A 14,160-nucleotide genomic window follows, 5' to 3' on the forward strand; every position below is an offset into this window, starting at 1 on the left:
CACAAGCGCCTTGCCTAGCTTACTCTATTAAAAACAAGGAGTTCTTCTTGGAGACAGGGATCTCTAATACATGCTTGACTGCAGTATCATGCCAAAAGCATGACAAGGTCAATAAAGTAATCTCCTATGCAAGTAAAACTTTATCTTCTGTGGAGGAAAAATTCAACGATTGTGAGAAAGCACTCCTGGCAACGTTGTGGGCATTGAAGAATTACCACCCCTTTATCCAGGGGAAACGCATCATAGTGGAGACTCCACACCAGCCTCTGCAATATCTCCAAAGTGACAGAATCTGAGCTGGAAATGTGAGTAATTCCCGAAATTACTTCCTGGATTCTGTCAATGCAAGGCTTTCCTGTGGAGGTCAGATATGGCCAAAACAAGAAGAGTCCCTTTGCGCAAGGTCTGGCTGACTTGCATGATTGTGCCAGAGAAAACTGTCTCGAGGATGAAAGTCTTAAAATCAAGGACAACATGGAGGCATACTTAAATTCCCCACACAAAGTCTTTGAAGAAGACAAGTGTGAGGGAATGCCCACTGTCTATGTGGATGGATGCTCTTACCATGTTGACAACAATGGGAAAAAATAACTTGTGGCCGGCGTAGGGAATGCATGGGTGAATGAGACTCTGGAACCACCCTCCGCTGGGTACAAGATTGGTCCTTGAAGTAGTCAAGTGGCAGAGTTGATGGCTGTGCATCAAGCCATCCTACTGCTGTCCAACATCAACTCCACGAACTGGTCATAATCACAGATTCGGATTATGTACAGAACGGGTTTGTGGAGCACCTGGTTAACTGGAAAACCAGAGGCATGTTATGTACTAATAATAAACCCTTTAAACATGGGAAATTAATTCAAAATATTGATGATCTGGTCACCTCGAATGGGATGACCATCTACTGGAAAAAGATCAAGGGTCATTCTAAGTAGAGGGACCAGACAAAACTGGAAATGACTTAGCTGATCAGCTGGCCAAAACCGGAGCCATCCAAGGGGATCTACTAGAGATCGAGTCCCTATTGGGGGAAATCCAGGTCACTGCCATCACTAGGTCCCAGACAAATGCTCACAATGAATTCTCAACTGCACAATGGAGTAAGGAGACCCCAGATGCTGATTTGATTACGGCTCAAAAAGGGGATCCAATAATTGGTAAGTTTTATGAACACATTGAGGACCCTGAGAACTTCCCCCTGACGGATACCAATTACATAGGGAAAGAGGACCTCAGGGTGTTGATGAAATGTCCAAAAATGTTCCGAATCCAAGACAGTTTGTTGGTGATGAGATCCCCAGCTGGCCATGATCAGTGGGTGGTCCCTACCTCATTCCGAAGCCTGATGTTAAGTCACGCCCATGATGCGGCTACAGCCGGTCATAGGGGGTTTCATACAACACTTGAAATCTTAAGGGAGGTTGCATACTGGCCATACATGGGGCAGGACCTCGACCAATACTTGAAGGGGTGTCTTGTGTGTGCACAATTTCAGCCAACATCCCTCACACACCGTGCACCTCTCCAAAAGAGGGGATGACACTGCCTTGGTCAGATTTACAAGTCGACTATATCGGGCCTGTGATTCGCTCCTCTAGGGGGAACAAGTACATGTTGATTGTGACATGCTTGTTTACTAAATGGGTGGAATGTCTCCCGGCCCCAAACTTCAAGGCAGAAACAGCAGCTGCCCTGATGATCAACCACATCTTTTCATGTTTTGGACTACCCCAAAGGATCGAGTCAGACCGAAGTAGCCATTTCACTAGCGAAGTAATGACAAAGATGTGCGAGATACTTGGGGTCAAAAGGAAGCTACACATTGCTTACCGGCTAGCCTCTAGTGGTGCAGTGGAGAGATACAACAAGACAATTGTGAGCATATTAAAAAGGTTTATGGCAGATTCTGGGCCAAGTTGGGATATTCGATTACCTCTTGTCCTAATGGCCATCAGATCTACCCCTTCCTCTGCAACTAAAATGTCACCGTTTGAGCTGATGACTGGACGCAAGATGGTGCTTCCCCAGCATCTGCTCTACAGAACCCCAGAGTAGACATTGATCAATGCCTCCACAACTCATGAGTATGTTGAAAATCTAAGAAAACACCTTCAACATGCTTTTGCCTATGCTCAGCGAAATCTAGAGAGATCTGCAGACAGCATGAAGACCCACTATGACTTAAAGACTACCAGAAAAGAATACAATGTAGGAGACCGGGTCTGCTTATACAATTTCCAAAGGAATCAGGCCAAACAGCGCACATTTTTGCCTACCTGGAGGGGACCTTTTGAAATTGTAGACAAAATCTCACCAGTCGCCTACAAAATCCGCATCCCCAAAGGCAGTTTTGGCAGATGGGGAAGATAAGTGGGTCCATATCAACCAACTGAAGTGTTGCCATCCTAGGCACATACTGCAGCAACTGGAGGAGTCTTCTGGAACACCAGAGGGGGTCATTCGAGCTCCCTAGAATTCAACTATAAAATGTGTCCTGATTATCAAAATGTTTGTGTCTGCCCCACTACATTAATAGTGGTGGGGAAATGTGTACAAATATGCTTTTGCTTTGTCATCCTAGGATTGGAAGATGATGAACTTTGCCATTTTTGGAACCAAAAGAAATGAGACTGACATCCCAGTCTTGCGACTTCCCATTGATGGACAATCAACACCAAATCGCAAGAATGGGGCTTGTGGGACGTTCTAACCTACTAGTCTATGCTCTGCAACATCACTGTGTGCTGTGTTCATCAAAAACAACAGGATGGCCGCCAAAAAGATTTATGCGCGCTACAAAATCGCCCAGAAGGGCGCAGGAAAACCTGAAAATAGGCTGCCAATCCATTTTGCCTATGTCGGTGGTAAAACAGGAGACCACTGCCAAAACCTGGCATTGGGCTGCCCACAGAGTAAAATTAAACTACTTGAAAGAGCAGTGCTGCATTGCAAGGGAAACCCAGAACTGCTTTAAAAATCAGTTTTTGCTTGGCTGTTAAATTTGCAAAATAATGATTCTCAAACAGCACAAAAGATCCAACATCCTTGTTGGGTGTTAAACATCACTCTATTCAAAGAATCCACTTAAGCACACATGTCAGCAGAAGCACATTTTATCAGAAGAAAATCCACATTCAAAGGTGCTTGCTTGGAAAAATATGTCAGAAATGGGCACAGAGCTGCCGCTCACCTGTGTCAGAAGCTGGCATTTACTTAACCTGTCATTTAAACTTGTACATAAAGTATGGAAAAGAAGAGACTTCCCATCAAAAGCAATATAGGGATACTATTCAATCTCTATGTTTGAAAAAGGCTGGAATTAAGAGATTTGTGGCTATAGTTGTTAAAAATGTAAATTGTATTTTAGAAAAAAACTATTATAAACATTGTTTTAAAAGTGAGTTAAAGCCAGCCCCACTGAGCTTCAAAGACATTCCACATCTTCTCCCAAACAAAGGAATCTTCCCCCCTGCTCTCTGCTGAGGAACTGGCAGGGAGGTGTTAATGGAGGTGGGAGGAGGATTTTGGCCTGTTGCTCTGACAAGAGACAAAAGACTCCCTTGATTTAAAGGAAATGCACATTTGGGCGTCAACAGAAACCAGCTGCTAGCAGGAATAGGCTCAGGTTGCTCTGGCTCAGCCAAACCTTGGAGGCGGTGCTAGACTGAAATGTGCATCTGGAGCAGTAGAAAATATATTTTTGAGAAAAAGACTCATAGAAAACTGTGACAAACTGGTAAAAATCTGGAATTTATAGGTTATTAAAATTAAAATGTTGCTCATGTTTTAAAACTACTCTGGAATTTGTGCGAAGTTCAGAGACTGAACCACTGACATGTTGATATTGTAGCAATTGTGATAATGCTAAAAAAATTAAATTTAATAGGAGTATGCCCAGGTGTTATGCGTATGTATGTGGAAACATTTGTACAGATCTGACACTGGGTAACCAACCAAAAGCTCGAAAAACTGTCATTTGTGAACCAAACCTCTTAAGAAGATGGGACTTGGACAGATACGTCTCTTATTTAATTTGGGATGTAAATATGTATTATTAGCAAGTCAGTGATATTGTAAATATGCTTTATATGAAAAATAGATTTTCTGTGTAAAAACAAAGGGGAAGTTTTTTCCCTGGACCATAAACACAGCATCATCATGACACTCTGTTTCCTTCTCAAATCAGGAGAGAGGGAATACTTTGAACAATCAGTTTCCTAGAGGGTGGGCTTATTATAATCAGCCTATCCACCCCCTTGGGAAATATATAAATAGGGACTGTTGAGGACCTAGACAGACACACATTCACCCATCAACTGATTTACTGGCGAAGCGCTCTGCACGAAGAACCCAGATCCAGATCCAGACTCCAGAACTCTGAAAGCAGAAGGCTCAATCCAAAGCTGAACCCTTCTCAGCTGGCCCTTAAAATCTCGCAACCTGATTTTAACCCCAAAATTCCAAGAGGTACAACCAATTGAACAGCCGGGCTGTGCTGTCTTTCTTCTTCTTGCCAAGGACATTTGCTAGAACCCAGAGATCCAAACCAGTAGAACAGAGCTGTAACCCAGAACCAACCCGTCAGATCCAGTCGAAGAGGTCTTGAAGAGACCAGAGTGCCTTGCTGAGTGCAGAACCAAGCGCCTCAATCCTGTCCGGTGGCTAGCAGATTCCAGTCCAAAACCCTTTGACCAGATCCTGACGGGCCTATTCCAAGGCCATAGTTAAGAGTATTTAGCCTAGAATTGTCCTTAACCAATCTCTTATCCCTAAGTAATCCCATCCAACCCATTCTATCATATCCAGAACTGCATTGTAGAATCTCTTTTGTCTGTCCTGAATCCTTCTCTCATCCATATAGTCCTGTGATAATTGTAATGATAATCATCTTTGCGCTAATATATAGTTGCTGAAGAAAGGCAAGTGTTGCGGCGGGCAAAGACCAGACAGAGGCGCCTCTGGACTGGTGGCTGTACCGTTGGTATCTCGCATCTTCATAGTCCTTTAGTGTAAAGCCAATCCTTGTTTGTAATCTTCAAAAGCGCATATCTCATTTGAAATCTTGACTCTTTTTAGAAAAATCGACCTTTACTAAAACCTTCATAACTTCTGAACCGTACATGCTAGGATCATCATTTTGCCGCAATTGCGCTTAACGTGCGCGGAAATGTTTGCAGCGATTCTGCATTTGGCTACATTTCTGACCTGTTTAAAATCAGTCCTGTTTCTCTCTAAGCTTGCTGGGGGGAATTGGGATTGAAACTGCATTTGTAGAGTGTTTATTCCTGAAACCTGTTTTCTCTCCTTCCATCTCTATATTGCATTATATCTCTATATTGCATATTAGGGGGAATTGAGTAGCATCAGGGTGAAAGAGTGATTACATCGCATTTGTTTGAATTCATATCAAGTTTTATTTCTGTGCTGCATTAATTCCCTATCATTGCATTTCACTGAACCCACACAAAGTTTTATTCTATGCTACATTATTCTTCTCATCTATACTCCTACTGATTAAAGAGATTGTTGATTGTAGTATAACCCATTGCTGATCATTGTATAAATATTAATAGTGCGATATCTAGATATTGTTCAAATTCATAAAAGTGTAATATATTTCTTGTTCAAATCCATATAATAAATATTTTAACTTGGCAAAACAACCTACTTCTTGGTTCAGTGAGACCGGGGGGGATTCAAAGAGAGGGGCGTGATATAAGAGTACATCATTCAGAAATAAAAGAACTTTAGACATAAAAATATATAATTAAGGGTTCCAGCTGGGCATCTCACACCAGTCATTGACTTCGTTGAAGTGCTGGGCCGAAACCACTTACAATCATGCTGGACATACTAGAGTCTGGCTGCCTCATGATTCCCGGTTCTTGTGAAATGGTGGACATGAATTTAGCAGTACTATGTGCATACAAGGTGGTAAATTGCTTTGAGGTCCTTTTAGGTCAGAGGGCATCATGCTGTGATCAGGGGTGGCCCTGTCCCTCTCTACTTGTTTGGGGTCCTTCAAGTTTGGATTCAACCTAGCATACTCTTTTTCTAACAGCTCAGGTTTATCCCTCTCAGCCCCTATCTCCTGACAGTAGGCAGAGACCTGAGCCTTTTGCTCGGCTATCAGGGCTTGACTTACCTCTATTACCTTCTCTTGAACTGCCACCTGGCTCTGGAGTCCCCTGTTCTCAGCACAGAGGGCATCATTGTCCTTTTGTGCTGCCTGTCTGGCCTGGGAACACTGCAACCATTTTTGTTGCAGGAGATGCATCCCCTGCCTTTGCCCATTTTTCACCTGGGTGGTCTCTACAAGATCACCTTCTACTTGTCTTGTGTGCCCCATTAAGTTTTCATATTCAGTTTTTAAGTCAGCCAGTTCCAGAAGGTCTGACTCTCATTTCTGTAGATCTGTTTTTAATTTGCACACTTCTTGGTATAGAACATCTTTTTCCTGACACAGGGTGCCAACCTGTTCCATCAGGTCATTCCTCTGTTGGTTTATGGCACCTAATTTCTGGCGTTCCTGTCAGGGATGGCACTTTGTCAAGAGTGGCACAGGGCCCCCAGGTAGGGTTTGGGTGGCTGTGTTGATGTAAGGTGACAGAGGTACACACACAGCAGGAAACTGATCAAGAAAGAACAGTAGGCAACTGTAGTTGTGAACAGAAAGGGGCAGGAAATACAAAGATACAAACAAGCTGGATTCCCTCTTGGGGTGTATGCAGATATGGAAAAAGAGTGTTCGACTGACCTTTGGAAACTACAGCCTTCTGCACGGATTACTATTACAGAGGCCCACTCTGTCTGCTCATGGCTGGGAACAACAGCTGTGGGTGTCTGTTAAACAGAAAACACGACAAGGGAAGGGGCAGAGGTTGCCTGCCGGAATCCAACAGTCAAGCTCTGTACAAAGGATCAACCTAAGACACGAGAGACAAGAACAGAAATAACCATGGACAAGGAAGTCTAAGAGAAATCTAGCAGAAGGGAATGAGGAAGAAACAGTACAATAGAAATGGGTAAACTAAGGGGGAGGACAGAGGAGTCAAGGAAGAGAAGGACATGGATCAAGAACAAGGGGTTGCAAACAAGGAAGAGAGCAAGGGAGCAGCAGCCAGGAAAGAGGGGGGCTGCAAACAAGGTAGCAGGGCTGCAGTACAAATGGTACAAGGTACAGAAAAACTGTAGTGGATTGCAGAGGACTGTAGTAGGCTGTTAGGCAGAGAGTCCAGAGGAGCAGGACTGAGAGCTGTAGTAGGCGGCAGACAGAGAGCCCCGAGGAGTAGGGCAGCAAGGAGCGAACCCAAAGGAACAGGGCGTAGAAGCAGAGAGACCCGAGGGTCAGGGCTGAAAGCAGAAGAGAGTAGCAGGCTGCAAGGCAGGGAGCCCAGCGGAGCAGAGCAGCAAGGAGTGAGCTCAGAGGAGCAGAGCAGCGAGGCAGGGAGCCCGGAAGGCTATGGCTGTAGGCAGCAGGGTGTAGCAGGCTGCAAGGCAGGAAGCCCTGAGGAGCAGGGCTATGAGGCAGGGAGCCCAACAGGCTAGGGCTGTAGGCAGCAGGGTGTAGCAGGCTGCAAGGCAGGAAGCCCAGAGAGAGCACTGAACAAAAGCAGGAAAATGCAGCAGCAGGAACAGCATACAAATTCGAGACAAAAGGCAAAAAGGGGCTGGGAGGACTCTTGATGCAAGAGACTGAGCTCCTGCAGGCAGCTGCTTAAATACCGCCCTGCCCTGTACTGAGGCAGGCTAATTGGCAGCACCTGGAGCAGCACACCTGAATACAATCTGCCTCCTCCCTCTCTGGTCCTGAGATGGTGGAAGCAGCACTGATCCCTAAGGCTTCTGGGGATTGTGGTTCTAATGCTGACGAAAGGGAATGTCCAGGAATTGATAGCTGTAGCAAGGTGCATTGTCGTACATGTAGTTAGTTGAGTTATATAAGAAGGCACCAAAGTCACGCAAATGGGAATTAAGTACCAAAGTGTGAATAGGGGTTGTTCCAAGAGTATTCTGAAGATAAATGAATAACAAATAGTCCATGATGGTTGCCAATGTGTGCGCCCATGGCGCAGGCATGACAGTATGCCCCTCTCCAGGCTCCCTGAAGACTGACCAACAAGAAGAGCAAGACCAAGACCTGCCACATCGTGAAAAAGTCTTATACCAAAAAGGCACATCATGAAGTTCCAAAAACTGTTTAAAGCTGCAAGGTGAGAGTCTTGTAGGGAGGAGACAATACCAATGTTCCAAACCTTTGAGGTAGAAGTCAGAAAGGACAAAGTCTTAAGGGCCCAAAACCCAACAGTGCGTTCATGATCTGAGAGACTGTGAAGATCTGCTGCAGGCTCCATGGCATATATGTCTTTGAAAGTAGTGGTTTTCCTTAGGGCTGGCAGCGGTACAGTGCTGAAAGGTGGAACCAGAGATACAGCTGAATAGGTTGCTCTAGGAGGGTCTTCCAAATATTCAGAAGCAGCAATAGCAACATTAAGATTTGCAGCAGGGACTTCAGGAGTCACAAATGTTGCAGGGACACCCTGAGTAGCAGGGAGTTCAGAAGCCACAGCAGCCAGAAGATCATGAATAGCAGTCGGAAGTTCAGGTGATGTAGCAGCTGGGAGTATAGGTGTCACCAGAGTACCAGCGGGCATTGACGCAACTGAGAATGAAGGAGTACAGTCTGGTAGTTTAGGTGCTGCAGAGGCACCAGCAGGAACACCCGGAGCTGTAGCCTTAATAGGAGAGCTGTTAACTGGAATTGCAACAGGTATTGTTCTTGCAGGCAGAGAGGAAGGGGGTGCTTCAACTGCAGTAAGAGTGATTTGAGATGCTGCTTCAGTAGCAGATTTAGGAGTACTAGCAGGAAGAGCAGCAGAGATTGGGCTTGCAGATTCTGTAACAGGTAGCATGGCTGACGGAGGATATGGGAAGGGTAGGCTTTCTGATGGCTGGCCTTCAAAGTCTTGTATGCTCCGGTGGATAGATGGGTCTGGGATATTGACTGTTGGCAAAGCTGGATTCCAGACAGGTACTGGGTATAGTTCAGGATCTGACACATGGTCTGGTGCACAAAAGTCCATAGAAGCAGAGTACCTCTCTGACTTGGTCACCTCTTTAGAGGCTGTAAGTGTGAGTAAAGGACCGCCATCAAGGGTAAGAACGGGACAATCCTTTGAGTCAGCAGGGTCTCCAGCCAGATGATTACACTTGATTTGTGGTGTAAAGGCAGTGTTAGTGATTTGGCCCACCGAAGGAGTTAATTCTTCACTATCTGAGCAACAGCCTGAGTTACTGTGGCTAGTAAGTGAATTAGCTAAGTCAAACTTTAGAAGGTATGCATATGCCAGGTTCAGGTCTTCCATCTGCTCTGTATAAGTCTGTATCCTTTTCTGTATTACCCTTACAGGCCTTATCATGCCAATCTCTAACGACAGAATGTCGGGTGTTGGGCATAGTGTCAGATGGTCTGGTAAATTGTGTACCTTTGCTAGATTCTTACTATGCAAATAGACAAATTCATCATAGAGGTCTTCGGTTTGTCTTTTAAGGCGTAAGAGTTGTTCTTGTAACAGGTATGTTCCATTAGCCTGTTCTACAGCTTCAGAATCTGGTGTAGCAGAAAATGTGGGTGTTGCAATAGGAAGACTGACCTCAGCGTTATCATGGTTAGTAGTTACTGGGGAAGCATTAAGACAACCAATGGTCAGTATTGGTCTTTTGTACCCAGGACCAGCTGCTCTAATCTCAGGATACTGAATGCCTTGTCCTGTTAAATGAGTGTTTCCCGCAGTCTGTGGAGGTTGTGTAGCTTGCCAAGCTGATATTGAGCATATCACTTTGGCAACAACGTACTCTGGTTGAGAGTCTGCCACAATGAGTGCAATATCCTTGGCTGTAGCAGTGTTACGACATTGGTCCTGAGGCAGGGTGGCCTGGGATAAAGGAATAGAAGGTGTGTGTACCGGCTGAATGTCGAATGCAGTGTCAGAAGAAATGCCAGAAAACGCATGAGTGTTTTCCACTGGTTGGGCTAACACAATCTGCAGGAATTCATTTTCTTGCTGTAGTTCTTCTACAGATAGAGACTGCGGATCATAGTTGCAAATGTCGTAGTAGTTACACATAGAAGGGTCAGCGAGCCAGTGAGTGTAGTACTGTGCTTGTAAACCTTTGTTTACTAGGGCGAGTCTGTCTTTTAAACTAGGGATTTTGTTTGCAGTCCTTAAGAAAGCTTTAGATTTTTGCAGAGGTTTCTTGAATCGAAAGGAAAGCATCCTTGGTCTGTGTGTGCCTTTCCTGCCAATGGAACAAGAATTTATTTGCTCTTGCATTCTGTCAAGGATGGCACTCTGTCAAGAGTGGCACAGGGCCCCCAGGTAGGGATTGGGTGGCTGTGTTGATGTAAGGTGACAGATAAGTACACACACAGCAGGAAACTGATCAAAAAAGAAAAGTAGGCAACTGTAGTTGTGAACAGAAAGGGGCAGGAAATACAAAGATACAAACAAACTGGATTCCCTCTTGGGGTGTATGCAGATATGGAAAAAGAGTGTTCCACGGACCTCTGGAAACTCCAGCCTTCTGCAAGGATTACTATTACAGAGGCCCACTCTGTCTGCTCATGGCTGGGAACAACAGCTCTGGGTGTCTGTTAAACAGAAAACACGACAAGGGAAGGGGCAGAGGTTGCCTGCCGGAAACCAACAGTCAAGCTCTGTACAAAGGATCAACCTAAGACACAAGAGAGACAAGAACAGAAATAACCATTGACAAGGAAGTCTAAGAGAAATCTAGCAGAAGGGAATGAAGGAAGAAACAGTACAATAGAAATGGGTAAACTAAAGGGGAGGACAGAGGAGTCAAGGAAGAGAAGGACAGGGATCAAGAACAAGGGGTTGCAAACAAGGAAGAGAGCAAGGGAGCAGCAGCCAGGAAAGAGGGGGGCTGCAAACAAGGTAGCAGGGCTGCAGTACCAAATGGTACAAGGTACAGAAAAACTGTAGTGGATTGCAGAGGACTGTAGTAGGCTGTTAGGCAGAGGGTCCAGAGGAGCAGGACTGAGAGATGTAGTAAGCGGCAGACAGAGAGCCCAGAGGAGTAGGGCAGCAAGGAGCGAACCCAAAGGAACAGGGCGTAGAGGCAGAGAGACCCGAGGGTCAGGGCTGAAAGCTAAGAGAGTAGCAGGCTGCAAGGCAGGTAGCCCAGCGGAGCAGAGCAGCAAGGAGCGAGCTCAGAGGAGCAGAGCAGCGAGGCAGGGAGCCTGGAAGGCTATGGCTGTAGGCAGCAGGGTGTAGCAGGCTGCAAGGCAGGAAGCCCAGAGGAGCAGGGCTGTGAGGCAGGGAGCCCAAAAGGCTAGGGCTGTAGGCAGCAGGGTGTAGCAGGCTGCAAGGCAGGAAGCCCAGAGGAGCAGGGCTGTGAGGCAGGGAGCCCAAAAGGTTAGGGCTGTAGGCAGCAGGGTGTAGCAGGCTGCAAGGCAGGGAGCCCAAAAGTATAGGGCTGTAGGCAGCAGGGTGTAGCAGGCTGCAAGGCAGGAAGCCCAGAAAGAACACTGGAACAAAAGCAGGAAAATGCAGCAGCAGGAACAGCATACAAATTCGAGACAAAAAAGGGGCTGGGAGGACTCTTGATGCAAGAGACTGAGCTCCTGCAGGCAGCTGCTTAAATACCGCCCTGCCCTGTACTGAGGCAGGCTAATTGGCAGCACCTGGAGCAGCACACCTGAATACAATCTGCCTCCTCCCTCTCTGGTCCTGAGATGGTGGAAGCAGCACTGATCCCTAAGGCTTCTGGGGATTGTGGTTCCAATGCTGACGAAAGGGAATTGCCAGGAATTGATAGCTGTAGCAAGGTGCATTGTGGTACATGTAGTTAGTTCAGTTATATAAGAAGGCACCAAAGTGACGCAAATGGGAATTAAGTACCAAAGTGTGAATAGGGGTTGTTCCAAGAGTATTCTGAAGATAAATGAATAACAAATAGTCCTTGATGGTTGCCAATGTGTGCCCCCATGGCGCAGGCATGACAGTTCCTGATCAAATTCTGTTTGAAAGTGGAGTTCTTTAATAATTCATTTATTACTTTCCTCTTCCAATTTCTCAACCTGTTTTAGTAAAGTGGTTATCTGCACTGAACAGGCTCTGTTATATTTTAGTTGTTGATTCAATTTCTGTTGCAACCTTTTCCTGACACCCCCCTTTTAATGCATCTAATTGGGCCTCTTGCTCTGAATTAATGTGTTGTTGTTTTACAGCCATGTCCTCTTTTAACTGTTTGATTTAGTTTTCAAATTCTACCTCAGAAACTTTGCCTTTTTGCAATTTTTCTTCCACTAGCTTTAATTCACTCTGGATTTGGTGTAAGAATTCAGCCTGGTTTTGCGCAAGGGTTCTATTTTCTTTATATTTCTCATCCATAACCCCCATGTGGAGGTATATGTAGGCAGTGAGTCGGTCCTTTTTAAGCTGTTCTTCTTTAATATTCAGAGTCATATATAACTCTGTCATGGCTTGATGTAACAGGCCGCCGTCCTGCCACACATCCATGCTCATGGAGGTGACATGTTGCATCGTGGTGGCTAGCCAGACTTCCTGATCTTGTTCTGCCATTCCCCTCTAATGAATAGTTTGGACAGAAGGGGCTGCCTAGCCCTGTTTATCTCCACTGTGGTCATTATGAAGAGTGTTCTTACTTTATTAAATAATTTATATAAAGACAAATCTGTACTCTGCTTTTTGTCTAGTTCAGGGTTAATGTTCTACATTTTGGGATGGCGCTTTTACAGTCTAACAAAGTTTTCTAACCACAAAAAGTATCACTACCTTTTCTGGGTTAGCCTGCTGTCACGGGTGGAAACACTTATCTCAATCCCGGAAAACAAGCCCCTACTGTGTAATGGATTTTCAAAGACATGGCACACTCCAGACCAGGACTCTTTCCACTGGTGAGGGATGTGGCGCACAATAAAAACGTCTTTAATTTATTGATTTCGGATTCTGCTTTGAGAAGGGACCCAACCCGTCTCACATCTCCCTCGACAAACAACTTGTGTCACAATGGACCATGAACCAGGCCGGTGTGTAGTAATTATTTGTTTTTTTTTTAAATTCAACTTCAAAATCAAACAAATCCAAGGTAGGGCAGCAATCACCAGTGTGGTGTTAATATACAGCAAAATGTTATGATACAGTTACTATAACTTTCTGACATTTGACACTTATGTTTTAACGAATGTGTAAGAAAATTCAAATTGGAAATTCGACCTACCACCCCAGAATGGGAGGACAAAATGACATGAAAAACCCTTGAAACATTTGCAAAATGGCACTCGGAAATCACTGGATAATCAGCGGTCAGTTTACATGTGCAGTAGAATGGATAGGACAGGAATTTACGTGGCTGTGCTAAAAGGCAAGAAAGCTTACAAGCTACAAGGCAGGGAACTACAACAACATGAATACAGGTAAGAAAATCGACTTTGGGAAGGAAAACAATGCAGCAAAAATCACACGTGGCAAAATTGCAATTTCTTCTTTTTCACAGATTTAAACAAGCAAACAGCTAAGGAAATTAGCGAAACAGTCAAATCGAAAATCGTTTTTTCTGATGGGATACCAAGGCACATAACAGGTAAGATACTAAAGTGAAAGGATGACTTTTTATGGGGTAGCAGTACGGGTTTCTTTATAGGAAAGGTAAATCGGATTTCATAATGAAAACAATTTCATGGGCAAACTCGGTTTTGTGAACAGAAATGATTTGTTCTACTGAGGCAGTATTTTAGTGACTAGATCATTAAAGAAAGACACTTCACGCAAGTATGTTCATTTGCTATGTTAACCAATTCGCGCCACGTTCCTCTTTATATGGGATTTAATTATTTTATCTAAAAGCACTAAGGAATTACACAGATCAATGAATTGATTTGAAAAGAGTTACAATAACATAAGGAGACTAACACAGATTCTTCTAAGGACAGGATAAACAGAGTATGCTGACAATTTGAGAAATTACTAGGGTTTCTTATAGGATTTTTATAGGATTGGGACAGAAAGCAAGATAACAGAGCGGCATATGCAGCTTTTTGGCACTGGGGAGGGTGATACTTACAAAATGCTCTGGAGTTGGGTTATTGGGACATCTTAGCCGGGTCTCTGGACA

This window comes from Ambystoma mexicanum, chromosome 3q, assembly GCF_040938575.1.
Source record: "Ambystoma mexicanum isolate Mex_15411 chromosome 3q, UKY_AmexF1_1, whole genome shotgun sequence".
NCBI classification, from domain to species: Eukaryota; Metazoa; Chordata; class Amphibia; order Caudata; family Ambystomatidae; genus Ambystoma; species Ambystoma mexicanum.